The sequence below is a fragment of the Mastomys coucha genome, unplaced genomic scaffold, assembly GCF_008632895.1.
Source record: "Mastomys coucha isolate ucsf_1 unplaced genomic scaffold, UCSF_Mcou_1 pScaffold13, whole genome shotgun sequence".
NCBI classification, from domain to species: domain Eukaryota; kingdom Metazoa; phylum Chordata; class Mammalia; order Rodentia; family Muridae; genus Mastomys; species Mastomys coucha.
The window spans coordinates 74,256,792-74,272,465 of record NW_022196895.1 but is presented as its reverse complement, the minus strand read 5'-3'; the positions used below and the strand labels follow the sequence as shown (position 1 = coordinate 74,272,465).

At 43.5% G+C, this 15,674-nt stretch overlaps 1 protein-coding gene across 2 annotated transcripts in view; it reads left to right on the top strand.

Moving 5' to 3' along the window:
* The window catches only part of Slc14a2 (solute carrier family 14 member 2), a 435,832-nt gene that overhangs the window by 91,857 nt on the left and 328,301 nt on the right, over positions 1 to 15,674 (top strand). Inside the window, exon 1 of one of the 2 annotated variants that reach the window (XM_031366111.1) lies at positions 11,399 to 11,486. The exons of the other annotated variant lie outside the window; for it this stretch is intronic. The gene's annotated coding sequence lies outside the window, so the exon portion shown is untranslated. Of the gene's footprint in view, positions 1 to 11,398; positions 11,487 to 15,674 lie in introns of those variants that run through there. 2 annotated transcript variants of the gene reach the window in all.

Below are 15,674 nucleotides of genomic sequence, written 5' to 3'. Positions count from 1 at the left end.
GTGGGAGTTAGTTTTTAAGCAAGTATATTTTACAGAGTAAAATGTTCAGGAGAAAAAAAAATCCTATATGCTGTGAGACAGAATAACAGGGGTGCCTATTATAGACAGGAAGGTCAGAGAAACCCCTTCCAAATGTCATTACAGCTGAAATTTCAGAGATGAGTGGGAGCTAGCCACATGTAAGGAGGATGAGGCCTAGGGAGGGAGGATTTCTGGTCAGAGCCCCAAAACAGGAAGAAAATGGGGATTTAGAGAAACACACACCTAGCCAAGACAGCCAGCTGGATGCTTCCAACACTTCCTGTTTGGGAAGGGAGGGTTCTGGAGCCCCTGTGACCCACCCTCTGAATGCCCTGGGCTGAGCAGATGGCTCCCCTTCTGCCTCCACCCCTGGTTTATTGTTAATGGCTTTATCCTCAGCTGCAGTGTGAGCTGTCTCTTGCTTTGCCCATTTTCTCCTTTTGATCATGGTGGGGGCTCCTGGACCACATGGGCAGTATGGCTCTGGTTCATCTCCTTGTCTTAAGCCCCAGGTCCAGAATGGCTTTCATTTGGGTCTCCTCCTCCCCAGCCTCCAACGGAGCTAGGACCTGGGAAAGACTAAATTGTATACATTATTTCCTTTTTGATTAGGTGAATAAGTAACTTGATTGAGACGCATCTCTTTAGAGGGCGCTGCTGGCAGGCTTCCAGGAATGGGAGGCAGCTGGCTCTGAACACAGAGGGGACAGCAACAAAGGCCTCGGGGACAGACACATGGCTGGGAGGCTTGGGGTCCAGCCCAGCAGACTCCCGAGGACACTGGCCAGAAACACTGGGGGAAGGATTTTCTCCCTTTTCTTGCTGTGAGAGGGAAAGCTCTGGTTATAGAGAGACATTCTCAGAACTGGATCTCTTGTCCTCCAGTGGGACAAACTTCATCTGGAAGGAATTGAGCCAGGCTCAAGGAAACAGACCAGTATTGTGAGGCCCAAGTGAGAGGATGTTAGGAATAGTTCTCCAATGCAAGACCTGTCATTTTAAAGAAACGCATGTGAAAATAGTTCGACGTGACATGCGTCTACAACCCTCTAATCCAGACTCCTCTCCCTCATCCCAAATTTAGTATTTGTAAATCTCAGCATGGTTGTTTACATTTTACTAAGAACTATACCCCTGACCCCTAGCACAGCTGGCCACAACGGCCCCTCCCTACTCAGATTCTGGCAATAGTGACCCAGGATACTATCCAGCATGGGAAAATTTCAGGGCATGTGGAAATGATCCTGAGGGATCTTAAGTGATTCACATACAAGCCCCACACCGATCCTCTAACCGTGAGAGTCCTTACTCTGGAGGCAGGTGGGGTAAGTTATCTCCTGCCTCTTAGTGTAAAAGTCAAGATTTAAGACATCTGGAACAGGCCTTTCAGTAAATAGCCCTTCCACTCTTTGCTTGATGGTTACTGATCTATAACTAAAGAACCATTCCTTTGAGTTAAGTTATGATGAATGACTTCAGGGTTAAAACATCCCGAGGAAGGAAAACATTTTAATCCAATTTGTCATTAACCCTTTCTTTGGGTAGAAAGTAGCTCATCCCTACCCCTTGAAAGAAAGGCTGTGGAGGCTAAAGAAAGGAAGACAGGCGAGATGCAGACATGAAACAATCTGATGTCATGTATGTGTCACATTCTAGTCCCAGGAGAGCCCTGGAGCTATCACATATGGCTTCCTATTGCAGCTTCAATTCTTCAAAGTTCTCTTCTGATCTAACAGTTTCCTATACCTCAATAGGGAATTGGGGGTTGGGGGAGATGACACCGTGCTTGGGAAATGCCACCCAGGAGAGCTTCCGAGAAGGTTGCTTTTGAGGATCTGGGCTTGTTGGGTAGAAGGAAGGTCAACAGAGTACATGGATGGCTCCAGTCAGCAGGATTTGGCTTCCCAGTTCCTAGACAGAAGCCGTGCGTAGGTCCTCCTTGGGTAGGGCTGTTACTCAGCACTCATCAGCATGCCTGCTTCTAAGAAATCCTCACTGCTTATTCGAAGAGGCAGCATCTCAGGCACACTGAACTCAGGGTGGTGAAGAAGCTGAGAACCAGCACCAAGGAGCTGACCTTGGATGGAGATGTATGGAGGCTGCCCAGATACTTCAGCAGGAGAGGAAGTCTTAGCATCCAGAAGAGGCCCTGACCTGGCTCCCCGAGGCCCTGACTACTAGTTTCAACCTGTGTCCCAACTCTTATTTGTGAACTATACTCTAGTCCTCTCCTGGTGCAGGAACCTCATGCTTCAAGGCACAAGCCAAAGATGGTCTCCTGTGATGAAAGGGAAAATCTGTGGCACCAGGAATGCCAGGATAATTCCCTTTTGTCCATCATCCTGATGCCTAGCATATATCAAACACCTAGGAAGTATTCAGTAAATAGTGTTGAGTAAACGAATAAGTCATCTAGCTTCTGAAGACCAATTCTTGCCTGGATAGACTTTTCCTTGTCTCTTGCAGTCCAGCAAACATCTTCAGCCCTGTCCCTCTGGTAGAACACTTAATCTGTAGTTCCCATAGCTCATGATGGCATTGTACTCTGCTCACCTCAATCACTGTACTGGGACATTATTGCAGATCGATTGTCAAGAAGGATAACTGGTTATTTTTTGTTCGTTCATTCGTTTGTTTGTTTAGCAGTCTCGGTTCTCTCCTCTACTGTAGTAGAAATAGTATCAGCATTATCAACAACTAATGAGATTTTTCCTATTAGTGATTAGAGGGGATAAAAGTGTGCCTTATTGTGGGATGTAAGAGTCAGATGGCCAAACTCTTCGTTAAATGTGCATGACACCTCAGGCAGATTCACTGAAGTTACCTTAGTGTTCCAGTTTTATAATTACAGCTAAAATATTTAAATTGCTCCAACAAGTACAGACTTTTGAATGTTTGCAAAGCATCATATGTTTTATCTTGTCTCTTGGCACTGCAGCATAATTAGTGTAGTGAAATCACTCTTAAGGACTCTGAACTGGATGATGTCTGATGCTTGGCATTTGCAAATCTTGAGTTCAAAGCTTTGTATCCTTTGACCTCAGCACAGGATGGCTTCTTGAAGGTGGAGCCAAAGATTTTCATGTACCATAAAACCAAATGAATCATAAAACACAAAGTCGTTCACATGGGATGATATGAAAAAAAAAAAAGCCAAGGGGATTCACTCATCCTTCAAAAACTAGACTGCCTGAGGGGGCAATCTCTAACACTCACGGTGGTCGATGTTTAGGTTGTGTTCATTTGACAGAAACATCTCCTTTGTTCCCCTAAGTGCTAGACCTTTTGATTCTGAAAAGAATTACATGAGGGTGAAGTTTCGACTTTTAGTTGGATCCTAATGAAGGGATGCAGCTTAAGGTCTTTTGGCTGCCATGTTTCATAGATTTCCATCATAAGATATGATAAGAAAGCTGGTTTATTCTGTTACTGAAACATGAGGCTTTAAGAGGTACAGCAACCGGCCCAGGGAATCCCAAAAAAATTTCATTAGCCAAGATATGTGGCTACATCACTCACTCCCTGCTGCTTCTCCATCTGAACGCGCCTTTGAACTTTTGACGACAGCATCTGAATACATGTTGCATCACCAGTTTCTTGGGCTTGAACTGAGTGGAAAGCATATGATTTCATACGGAAAGAATCCTGGGCAAGAAGACAGTGAACCAAGGTTCTAATTGCAGCCCTTGTGAGAGAATTGCTTCCACACTCTGGCCCGTTTCCTAATGTTTACTTCAGAGCCTTGGATGGGGGAAAGTTCTATCTGCTCCAAGGACCAACTATATCCAAATCACCTGGGTCTGTGCCTAGTTAGGCATATCCTCGGACTTTCTGAAGACTTTTTGAATTGGGGTGTTTTGGCATAGGCCAAAGAAACCACAGCAAGAGACAAGCTCACCGGGGGGATGGTTGTAGGTTCCAAATCAGTGCAACAACCACAACCAGAGGGTAAGGTTGAGTGATGGACTGCCGCACAGAGATACCATCCACCATCCTCCAATGCTATGAGTATAATTAATAAAAAGTGTGCAGTTAGCAACAACTAGGAGGAACAGAATCTCAGGCTCACTGCCTGTGGTTTTTCATCCGTCACCTAATGAGGATGCATCTTAGTTCATTCTACTAGGCACCATAGCTGGAAACTCATCCTAAAGTTCCTTTGAGCCAGAAATCCCTAACAGTGGACAGAGAAGGGAATAAAGCCTCTTGCTCCTGTATGAAGGGAGAAGTAGTGGGGAGGTAAGGAGGGAGAGAGGGAGAGGGAGAGAGAGAGAGAGAGAGAGAGAGAGAGAGAGAGAGAGAGAGGAGAGAGAGAGAGAGAGAGAGAGAGAGAGAGAGAGAGAGAGAGGACTATAAACAGCAGTCCTAGAATTATCCTCTAGCATTGCTCTATTATAGAGAAGAGCTGACACAGCAAAGTCCGGGGATGCTGTGTGTCTGCAGTGTGCTAATCACAGAGGCAGGCAGGCTAAATGCAAAGAGAACATTTGCACAAACAGCACCTGTACTGAGCACTCATGTGCTATTTTTAGCTCTTCTGTGAAGAGCAAAGGGACGCTTGGAAAGTCTCCCGGCGGGGAGGGGTGCAGTTGGTAGGAAGATGGGGGGGGGGGTGTGGATACAGTCCATATGTCTGACTCTGATGCCCTATCAACCGAGCCATTACAACCTTGAAGAGTCTTTCATTTGGGATTTATTTTTTGGTGTTGGTTGAGGAAAGAGTGCTGACATAGAGGTGCAGGAACCGGGCACTAAGCAAAGTCGTTCTTAGCAGTCAGTGGGGTGTTCGATTGCAGAACACATACTTAAAAGTTTACAGGATTTTGATTGTAGAAAACAGAAGTATGATTTGCTGCTTGGGGCTTATTTTTTTTTTTTGAGAGCTTAAACTAGAACTAAATGACAATATTTTTATTTTCTTTATTCTCTCCAGATGCTATGCATAATGTCCTAGTCGGGAATGTTACCATTGCATCCATGGATACAGTAAATCATACGTTTTAGTGTTGGATATGTGTTGTTAGCTTAGAACAGTTACAGCCTAGAACTTGGAAATCTTGATGGGTTTAGAAATAATACAGACTCATAATACCAGACCTTTGTTTCATAAAAGGAATAATCTGAAGTCTTTAGGGAAAGTTCTTAGTAGTAGGTCCACAGACAGGTTGCTGAGGGCACTGACTCATCACACATTCAGAAAAAAAAAATGTGGTTTCCATAGCATGTTCATACCTGAAGTTTTTCATCAAAATTAACACAATCAATTTTATAAATGTAGTTAGGGTTTCCATTGCTGTGAAGAGACACCATGACCAAGGCAACTCTTATAAAAGACAGCATTTAATTGGGGCTGGCTTACAGGTTCAGAGGTTCAGCCCATTATCATCAAGGCAGGAAGCACGGCAACATCCAGGCAGGCATGGTGCAGGAGGAGCTGAGAGTTCTACATCTTGTTCCAAAGACAAACAAGAGAAGACTGTCTGTCTCCAAGGCACCTAAGAGGGTCTCTAAGCCTTCCCCCCACAGTGACACACTTCCTCCAACAAGGCCATACCCACTCCAACAAGGCCACACCTCCTAATAGTACCAGTCCCTGAACCAAGCACATTCAAACGATCACATACACTTTGATCTTCCAGGTAGATTCATAAAACATCAAGTCACTTTCTGATCTAATTGCACCTAGCAATTAGAAAGCTGCTGCTGCTGCTGCTGCTCCTCCTGCAGCTGCTCCTCTTCCTTCTCTTGCTCCTCCTCCTCCTCCTCCTCCTCCTTCACTTCCTACTCCTCCTCTTTCTCCCCTTTCTCATTTGCCACACAAGGAATGTTGGCTTGAATTGTAAAGGCATATCCATATAAGCAAGAGTTCTTTCCACTGTTCAAACTTCCACAGTTGTCTCTACAGACAATTAGCACAGAACCTGCAAATATCACTGTCAGGTTTCTGTATTATCAGAGAACCCGTGGCTTTCCGAATTAGAAGAGTCTTCAGTGCCTTCCCCCATACGAGTTTTGTCTACCGGGTCTCTCCCCTGTGTCAAACACCATCCTTTAGGGTCTCGACCTCAGCTAACTGCTTCTTAATATGCTTGCCCATAAAGATTTAATATGTTTGGTCAGGGCAAAGAGAAGAGGTGAGGAACTGGAGATGAATCACTACAGCCCAAATCCAGCCATTTTCCCCTCTCTGCTTCTGACCGTTGTGACTCTTTCAAGTTCTGCTTTTTATTAGCTGGAATCCTATACAATTTTCATTTCTTGTGGATCTAAATAGGCAAACATTATCACCTTAAGAAGGTTCAACCTAAGAGCTTTGACTTGATGATGTACTCTGCTGCTTGCAATGCTCTTATAGCACCCCAGTTCTTTCTATGCAGCTACCCATCTTAATTAAAGCTCTTGTTTCAATGGGCTAGTTTGCCTTGGCTAGTCCAAACACATAATGTGTAGCTTGACCCCTCTGCTCGACCACCGCCACCCAGAATGCATTGTGGTTTTTGAAGCTTTAGCACTAGTCAACATTGAGAAGCAATGGGTTTTTCTCTCATTCAGTAGCTCATTCAGAGATGGGTGTTGTCTTAAACACTGTGTGAACGGCATGCAAGGGGGAAAAAATCGAACTTAATGGCAATGAAAAAAGGGAAAATGAGCAAAACTGAGCACAATGCAGTTTGAAAGCACAAAGGACACTGTATTTAGCAGATTAGCTGGTATATTCCTGTGACAAAGGTAGGCATCCTTCCCAAATAAATGATTGAGCTGCTCAATACGAAGTTGGTGGATTCAAAAAGGACATTTTTAAGGATCCCAGCAGGGGAACCATTATGCTGGACACAGGATCTCTAGTCTTTTTTCAAGCTACATCTCAGAAAAAGATAGGAAGTCCTTGGTGCAAAACCAACTCCAGTCCAAGGCTTTCTGGTCTTTTCGAACTGTGCACTAGGTCTCCAACAATCATATTAACCTGAAGCTTGCATTTCTAAGTTCCGCAGTCTTTGTTCCCTCCCTAAGGACTCTAAAAATGACCAAAATGAGAAATTAGGAAAGTTGGAACCTTTTCTCTCCATCCTGGTTTCACCTCATTATGTTACACCCTGCCAGCTTGTGCAGGGCACCAATCAAGCTCCCTTACCCTGAGGGCTGTTATCCCAAGAAATTCCAGCAAGCCCTGGAACAAAGACTGGCAGAAAATAAAATTCCCTGTCTGGACTGAACATCATAGAGATTAGCCAGGGAAGGTTGTGAAAGTTGTTTTGAAATGCTACGAATATTTTATCTCCTGACCCTCACCTCCACGGCACCCCTCCACCAAACCGCTTCACACAGCATCCTTACAAACGGAAGCATGACCTTTAGATTGAGCCGTTCTCTGTCGCAATGCGCTGGAATATGTTTCAACATGGTAACTTGAGATCTATTTACTAAACTGTTTGGCACACTCAGCATGTCCTGGGGGAATTGTTGGCAGGACCTGCCGTGTGTTTTTCACTCCTCTGTGATGCATTACCAGACATAAGGTCATCTCAGTCTAGCAGAGATGGGTGCTGCACAGGGCTCATTACCTCGCAGCAAGCCAGCCAGATGAGGCCGTGGGATGTTTTCTCTTCATCATTCAAACTTGAAAGGAAATTGTCAGCCTCCACTTGCTCTTGAAACAATGAAAATTTAGGTGACAGTGCTCTCATTAGCTCGGTGGAAATGAAGGATTCTAGGTAAAGATGCCCCTCCCCCACTCCCCAGGGTTCTTTGCAGCACGCTAACAACTCTACCCCAAGCACCAACCCCCAGGCCAAGCTTGTAGCCACACCATAGCATTGGCCTCAGCCTTCGAGGAAGTGGGTGACACACTTCTTTAGGAAGAGATTTTTGTGATACAAAGATTCTCAGCTGGAAAGATGGGTACAATTGAGATGCGCTCTGGCTCCTCTCTGCTGGAAATGGGTACACTTAAACTGTTCATTTATGACTTAAAAGCATTCATATTATCAAGCAAGGGTTTCATTAGGCTGGTAAATACTCTCCCCAGGAGAAATGCAAGCAAAATCGTCAAATGTATACCTACGCCTTACACTTGCATTGCATCTTCTAATCTAGAAAAGCTTGTTGAGTATTTGATGAACCAAACGGATAACATGCAGAATTAAGGGAGAGCAGGTAGTTGCTCACGTTTGTCTAGCAATCTATTCTATGATGCACACATGCATTTCTCCCTTGAGCCTGGAACAGCCATGTTTAATTGTCAAGATCTGTACTTAGGCTCTGAGATCCCTAGTTGTGTTGTTTGTTTTGCTTAATAGTTTTTCACATAGCAGTCAATATCAGATAATACTGAAGGCATCCTTAAATAATCATCTGGAAACACCATGCCTTTTATTGAAAACACATCCTTGAGTGTTAAAATTTCAGAAAAATTAGTGATTCAAATGAGTATTTTAGTCTCTGCTTTTTATAAGAACTTAAAAGCAGTAGGGCTAAAAGTTACCTAATCTGCAATTCTGGTGAGTGGAGGCTAAGTAGGACCAAGCATGGCTTTATGAAGGGAAATGGCTTTGAAACCTAGGGGCGCGGCTATCCTCTACCACCTTGTTACATTTTCTACTGCATCCCATGTGTATAAGATCCAGTTCAGTAATTAGTGCTTCCATCGTGGCTTAAATATATTTGTAGAAAGTACTGAAGGTGATTCAATGTCTATCTGCACTGTTCTAGGCTGAAGTTGATGTTTAAACCTGATGGGACTGGCCAGAGCGACATGTGATGCCTGGGCCAGGCACACCCCAAAGCCTCCTGATACATAGGGCTCTCCTCTTACACTTCCTCGCCATTTTTTAGAAGAAGGAACTTTGAAGATTGTGCCATCGATTTTAATCCATATTTTGCTTTCTTTTAGTCAGAAGGGGAAGATAATGATGAAAGGTGCTCTATCGAAAACATTCCTACTGGAAGAAAGTCTCTAGACATCAGTCACTGGCTCTTCTACTAGGCATTTCCACTCAAATACAGGCTTCTCTCCATCTCAAGATTTGGCTCAGATGCTCAGCAGTGACTCCCTACTTCTCTTGCAGTACCTCCTTTTTTGTTGTTTGTTTGGGACACTAGGATTGAACCTATGGCCTTGAACATGGTCAACATATGCTCTGTTTAGACAGGGTTCTCTAGAGGATTAGAGCTGATAGAAAACACACACATACACACACACACTCACTCTCACACTCTCTCTCTCTCTCTCTCTCTCTCTCTCTCTCTCTCTCTCTCTCTCTCACACACACACACACACACACACACACACACACACACACACACACACTGCTAGTTCCAGGAATGTCCTACACCAGTCCCTGGCCAGGGTGCCAGCCAGAAGCTCCATGAAGATCTCATCTGAGTGAATATGCCAGTTTGGATTTCAGTGAAGGGTTTTGCATGGAAATAAAGGTAGAAGCATGATCATGGAGCTCTGGCTTTCCTTCCAGGAGCAAATGAGTGCTTGGAACAGCAGGCTTAGTTTCTCTCTTCTCTCTGCCTAGACTTATTCCTTTTGATCCAGTGACACCCGTATTTAATGGAGTTGGTAGTCATTCAGTCTCTAAGAGGAAGAGTGTGGGGTTGCTCATTTCTCTTCTTAATAGAACATATTCTATCTAACATGCCCTTGATTTGAGTATGGTGCTAACGCCACAGTTTTCTATTTTAAGCTAGTTGGCCTATTTGGTGGCAGACATAATGTGATTAATGTATTTCTCTACTTCCAAAGAATGTCCACTTGGCTTTACTTTTCTATTTAATTGGATATGAAATACAGCCCAGGTTTTATTATTATTATGGTGAAATATACATAACACAATTTACCCCTTTAACCATTTAAAACTACAAATCAGTGGCAATAAATTCATTCAAGATGTTGTTCAATCATCACCAATACCTGCCTCCACAATTTCTATTTTACTGAATAGAGGTCAGTGAATAACTGCCATTCCCACTGTCTTCCAATCCCTTCTCTGCTGCTCACCAGCAGCCTCTATTCTGCTTTCCGGTTCTGTGAATCTGACATTTTTAGATCCATGAAATAAATACAATTATACGATGTTTGTTCTTTTGCATCTAGCATAAAGTCCATTGGCATTTTTCTGCTTACACCATAGCCTGGTCACTTTTGTCATGTCGCCGTTGGGATGCGATGTCCTGGAGTAGACTGGAGGAAGGAGATAATGGGGCTCACTGACTTTTGTCATGTCACTGTTGGGATGCGATGTCCTGGAGTAGAGTGGAGGAAGGAGATAATGGGGCTCAATGACTTTACAGGAACTGTCTGAGGAGGCTTAAGGAGCTACGGGACTATTAGGTCCACAGCCTTTCAGAACTAAAAACAGGACAGGCCTGGGCAGATGCCATGTTTATATATGCATAGCTGAAGATAAAGACAGTGTCAGCGTTGGACAGCTGTAGTCCCTACAACTGTCTCTATGATGAGGAAAACTTGGAAAAGGAAAGGGGTGTAGCTCCATCGGATACCTCTTTCCTAATACAGAGGTCATCAAACTGTTTCCTGCCATCAATTTCCCTTCTTCCCAGGCATGACTGGTTGCTTCGTAACTCCTGATCCCTCCATGGCAGCATCTGCCTTTGCTTTCTCATGCTGCTTGTTGTCTACATAGCAGGAAGGGAGTGTGGCCATGGAGACCCCAAGAAGAGCAGCCTAAGGGTAGCAGCTTGTGGCCAGTGGGAGATGACTTTGTCATCTCCCAGCCTGTGCAAGCCCTCCATCCTGCTATTGCTAAACATCAACCCCAGGGCCAGAGGCAAGATTGACAGAAGAAGCCGTGAAAGGCTGCAGGGATGAAAGCATCGAGCTCACCGTGAGCTGCCCTGAGGTTATGGGCAATTGCAGCTGCTCATGAGCTAAGACAAGGAAACAGGACATTGAGATTTGTAAAGTCCTGGTACCTCCTTTAGGGACCAAGTAAAGCTTCTGAACAGGTACTCGGGCAGCATGAAGTTGGAAGCTTAACAAAAGCATTAAACCTGTGATTGGGCTGAGAGAAAGAAATCTCCCCCCAAACTCCTAACTTGTGGATTTCATGTTACATAACAACACTTAACATTACGGATGGGAGCTACTAAGAACTGGTGGAAAATTGGGGGAGGGGCCAAATGATTTTTATGGAAAGCAAAGGAATTATGAAAAGCACATGGCAGGCCTTGTTATTTTTTTCTTATAATATGTTCCAAACCCAAACAAACTCAAAAAAAAGTACATGCGCAAACCTTAAACCATTTTGCAAATCCCACCCTAGATTTCACATTTCTCCAGTGAGGCTCACATTCCTTTATTCAGATTCCAAAAGTAGAGATAATTTGTTCCAGATGTTTCCAAAGCCGACCAGAAGAAGGGCCTAATGATTTTTCCAGAGCTGGAGAAACTGTGAAATCCTCAGCACTCGAATGGAGCGTTCAGAGTGAAAGGAAAAGTGAGTGAGGAGAGGGGGCAGAGGAGGGTTGATAATCTATTTGTTTACGTTGTTACAGCCATGGCTCCTGGACAAGGTCTGCAGAGGCATGTGGATTGCCAATGTCTTGTTTCCTTTGCCAAGGTGGCGTTCATTTTGTTATGAAGCAGATTGTGATGGGGGTAAAAAATGGCCATATAATTATACATGTTGCAAGATGAGTGAGGGAGCTGATTTCAAAGAGACTTGACTTGGGGGTCCCTGAGAAATGATGAGCAGGCATGAGCATCAGCTGCTGCACCCAAGCCTGTGTTATATGCCCCTCCTCCATCACCAGATTTCACAAAGTCATCAGTTTGTGTATTATTCCCTGTGCTAAAGGAATAGGCTTCATCCCAATGATGTTTCCACTGAGAAGAATGCTTAGGCTCTGGGTGCCAGAGCTAGAGAATGAGACAACAGGGGCAGCCTCTAGGGATGGCCAACATTCATAGAACTGGCAGGAAAAAGGACTTGAATTTTTTATCCAAATTATTGCATTCAGCATCTCCCAGACTGAGATGTTTGCCCACTCGTTTAAAACATATATATCTTGTGTTCACTGTGAGAGGCTATGTTCCTGAAGCTCTAGAAGTAGATTTTCCTCTTCTGTGTAACTCCCACAGTACTGGATCAACAAACAATAAATGTTGATTTAGGAGGAAAAAAAAAAACATAGGCTAAAAAAAAACATTAGCTCTTTAGCTAATTAAATTTTCAGGCTGCTATTTAAAAAACAAATTCAACTACAGAATAGTCATTTTAAAACACAAGACATCATTGTTACTGATTATAGTAACCTCCAATACATGGTAGTAATGTCATCATTACAATTCTCATCACTTATCAAGGTCATACTGTGAGCTGTATTTAGTGGCAAGTGACTTACATGCTATAATAGTTAGCTATGGCTGACAACTTCACACAAGCTAGAGTCACGTGGGAAGAGGGAACCTCAACTGAAAAATCGCAGCGATCAGTTTAGTCTGTGGCTATGCTTGTGAGGCATTTTCTTAATATCTAATTGTTTTAGGAGGGCTATCCCACTGTGGGCAGTGCCATTCCTAGGCAAATGAGCCTTGGCTGTATGAGAAAGGCTCATTTCTTATACATGAGCAACCCAGGGGGAGCAAGCCAACAAGCAGCATTCCTCTAAGGTCTGTTTCAGTTTCGGCCTTGGCTCTCTTGATGATAGACAGTAGCCTATGAGCCAAATACAACTTTTTCCTCCCTCAAGTTGCTTGTGGTCAGTATTTTATCACAGCAACAAAGAAGCAGAGAAGACCAATCATATGTAATGCTCCCTCATCTTGAAAGCAATTCTGCAAAGAGAAAAGCATGACCTCATTTTACAAGTGAGCAAACTGAGATTCGAAGAATTGTCACTTTGGATTTCGGGGATCAAATGTGAGTCAGAGCAACTCAGCTTACGATTCCTGGTGTATGAGCTGAGATCACTACACAAACATGAGGGGCTGGTACCAGTTTGGTCAGCGATGCCAGGAAGGCACGTGCAAGATAATAACAAGTGTTTATGTTGCCTCAAGATAGAGTTTGTTTTTCGTTTTTAACCATATTGCTAAACCTTATCTCCTGGACTTGGAATTATGAAATTGTTCACAATCAAAAGATACATGTGGCCAGGAGTAATGAAATACTAGTTTTGAGGCTGAACGCATGTGATCTTCTGCCTGGAGGCTGAAGAAACGTATCTGGGTATGTATGAGAGATGATAATGCATGATTGGCTGTTGTGTGAAATATATAAAAGGCACATGCTAACTCTGGCTACTCTCTGACCCCTTTTGTCTTGATGCCTCCATAGCTAGCCCCATGCAGCGACCACTCACCTCACAGTTCTCTGACCTGTAGCTCCAAAATATCTCCAACAAGTTCACTTTAGTTCCCAAACTTAGCCCCATGCTCCCAAATTCGCACAGCCTTTTGGCATGCACCTCTTGCAAACCCACGATTTGCTGAGGCACCTTTCTCTCTGGAACCCAGTTGAGTCACCACATGAAGGAAAACACCACACAAACTTAGTTCAGAATCAACAGGTAACTTAATCATTGGGCACAGCAACTAGCATCCTAATTTTGTAAGCTATACTAAATGTAACTCCTCTGATGGAGTACCCTGGTAGACCAGTCATCCAAACCAGGGGCCTCTTGTTAGCTACATATTGCCCTCCAAGCTCTCCCTGTCAAAAAGCAAGACAACTTTTCCTGTCTCACCTCTTCCCCTATGTGACCTGGAAGTCCCACCTACTCCTCGTCCAGTGATTGGTCCCCTGAAATCTTTATTCATTAGGAGAAGGTTCTGCCACAATTGGCAATATCTATGTAGGGATATCTATAAAATTTGAGCCATGGCCGCAGCCATTGAATGGTAGAGAATGGTCTTCTATAACTAAGGTAGGATGCTCGTTCTCCCTAAGCAGGATACAGAAGCACAATACAGTCCTCAGGAATGAATACACTTACACCCTTTTCAAATCCTTTACTTATATGTTCAAGTCTTTACTGTCCCAACAATAACCCCAGTTATCCCAGCCTTCCCACCCTGAAGACCTTCCCTTGCTAACTTCTCATGCTGAAGAAAGAATTGACTTTGAAATAAGATCTCAGGTGAAGTTTGTCATAGCTCCTTACTTGATAGCAAAGCTATCCTCAAGTCTCTATTTCTAAAGATAAACATTTGGCTTAATGTCTGCCTTCTGAACTTCTGTCACTGTCATAAGGACATAAGTACACACACCGCAGACCCCAACCATAAAGTTTTCCATGCACTGCAAGGGGTATATGGTCAAAAGGAATTATGGCATATCTTAAATCCCAGGGAACATGAGGAGATTCATAATGTGCTGGCTGATTTTATGTCAACTTGACAAAGGCTAGAGTTATTTGAGACACAAGAACCTCAATTGAGAAAATTTCCCTTCCAGATTGGCTTGTAGGCAAGCCAGTGATGCATTTTCTTGATTGATTCATGTAGGAAACCAGATCACTGTGTGTGGTGCTACGCTTGAACTGGTGGTAAGAACTTAATGGTACAAGAAAGCGGACTGGGCGTGGAAAGCAAACCAGCAAATGGCTTGTAATACTTACTTGTAAATATTTCTGTATCCAAAATCCCATTAAACCTGTATGCTATGGCTTTATCCCTTGTCAACGCAGGTAAACGTTTTAAGTACAACTAACAATCATAACTCGATAGCTGAACAGCCAGACCAAATAAGGTAAAAGAAGGAGCCAAATTAACTTTCTTCTCCTCATTGGCCTTTCCCATCTCTAGTGATACATTAGAGTTCATAGTTTTTCAAGTCACTTTTAGGGTTTTTTTTGAAGAAACTATGTTTTTAAGTTTTCATACAAGTATATATTATATATTATACGTAAGCATACTGGTCCTCTAGCATCCCTAGCTCCCTCTCCTCATCATTCTCCATTCCTATTTGTCCCCTTTGGTCCCAAGAAAGTTTCCCTTCTACCTTCCCATCATACATGTATATATGACTTTATGCAGCTCCATAAAATCTAGAAGCAAGAAGTGACAACATGTATAGCACTCTTCTTCTTCCTGCACCTCATCTAATGACTTCACAGACTTTTCTTCTTCATTGTTGAAACAAAGCTGTTTTGAATATGCACCGTATTTTATACCATTGCTCTGTTGTGAGACACTTCTGCTGGCTTAAATCTTAAGCTATTGTAAAGAGTCCTGCAATAAACAGTGTACAAGTGTCTTTGTAGTCCACTGACTTGGAGTTCCTTGGATGAACACTCAGTAGGGCTACAGCTGGATCTTATGGGAGATTTTTTTTTATTGTCTGACAAACCCCCATACTGACTTCCACAGTGGCTAGACTAGTTTATATTCTCACCCATAGTGTATGAGTTTCTCTTGTTACCTTTCACATTTGTGACTATTCCTTTATTTGGGAACCCACCGGTGATTCCGAGCCATCTGTGTTTGGAGGTTGATCATTGGAGCACAACAGGCTCAGTAGAAGGTCTCAGACAAAGACAGTGGCTCATCCTCTTTCAGAGTCTACAAATAGCCAATATTTCTGAGGCAAAGTTGGGGACCATGAACCCATCTTCCCTCCTTGGCTGATTGCTCGGCCTGTAGCAAAAAGAACTCTCTCTTTCTCTCTTTCTCTCTCTCTCTC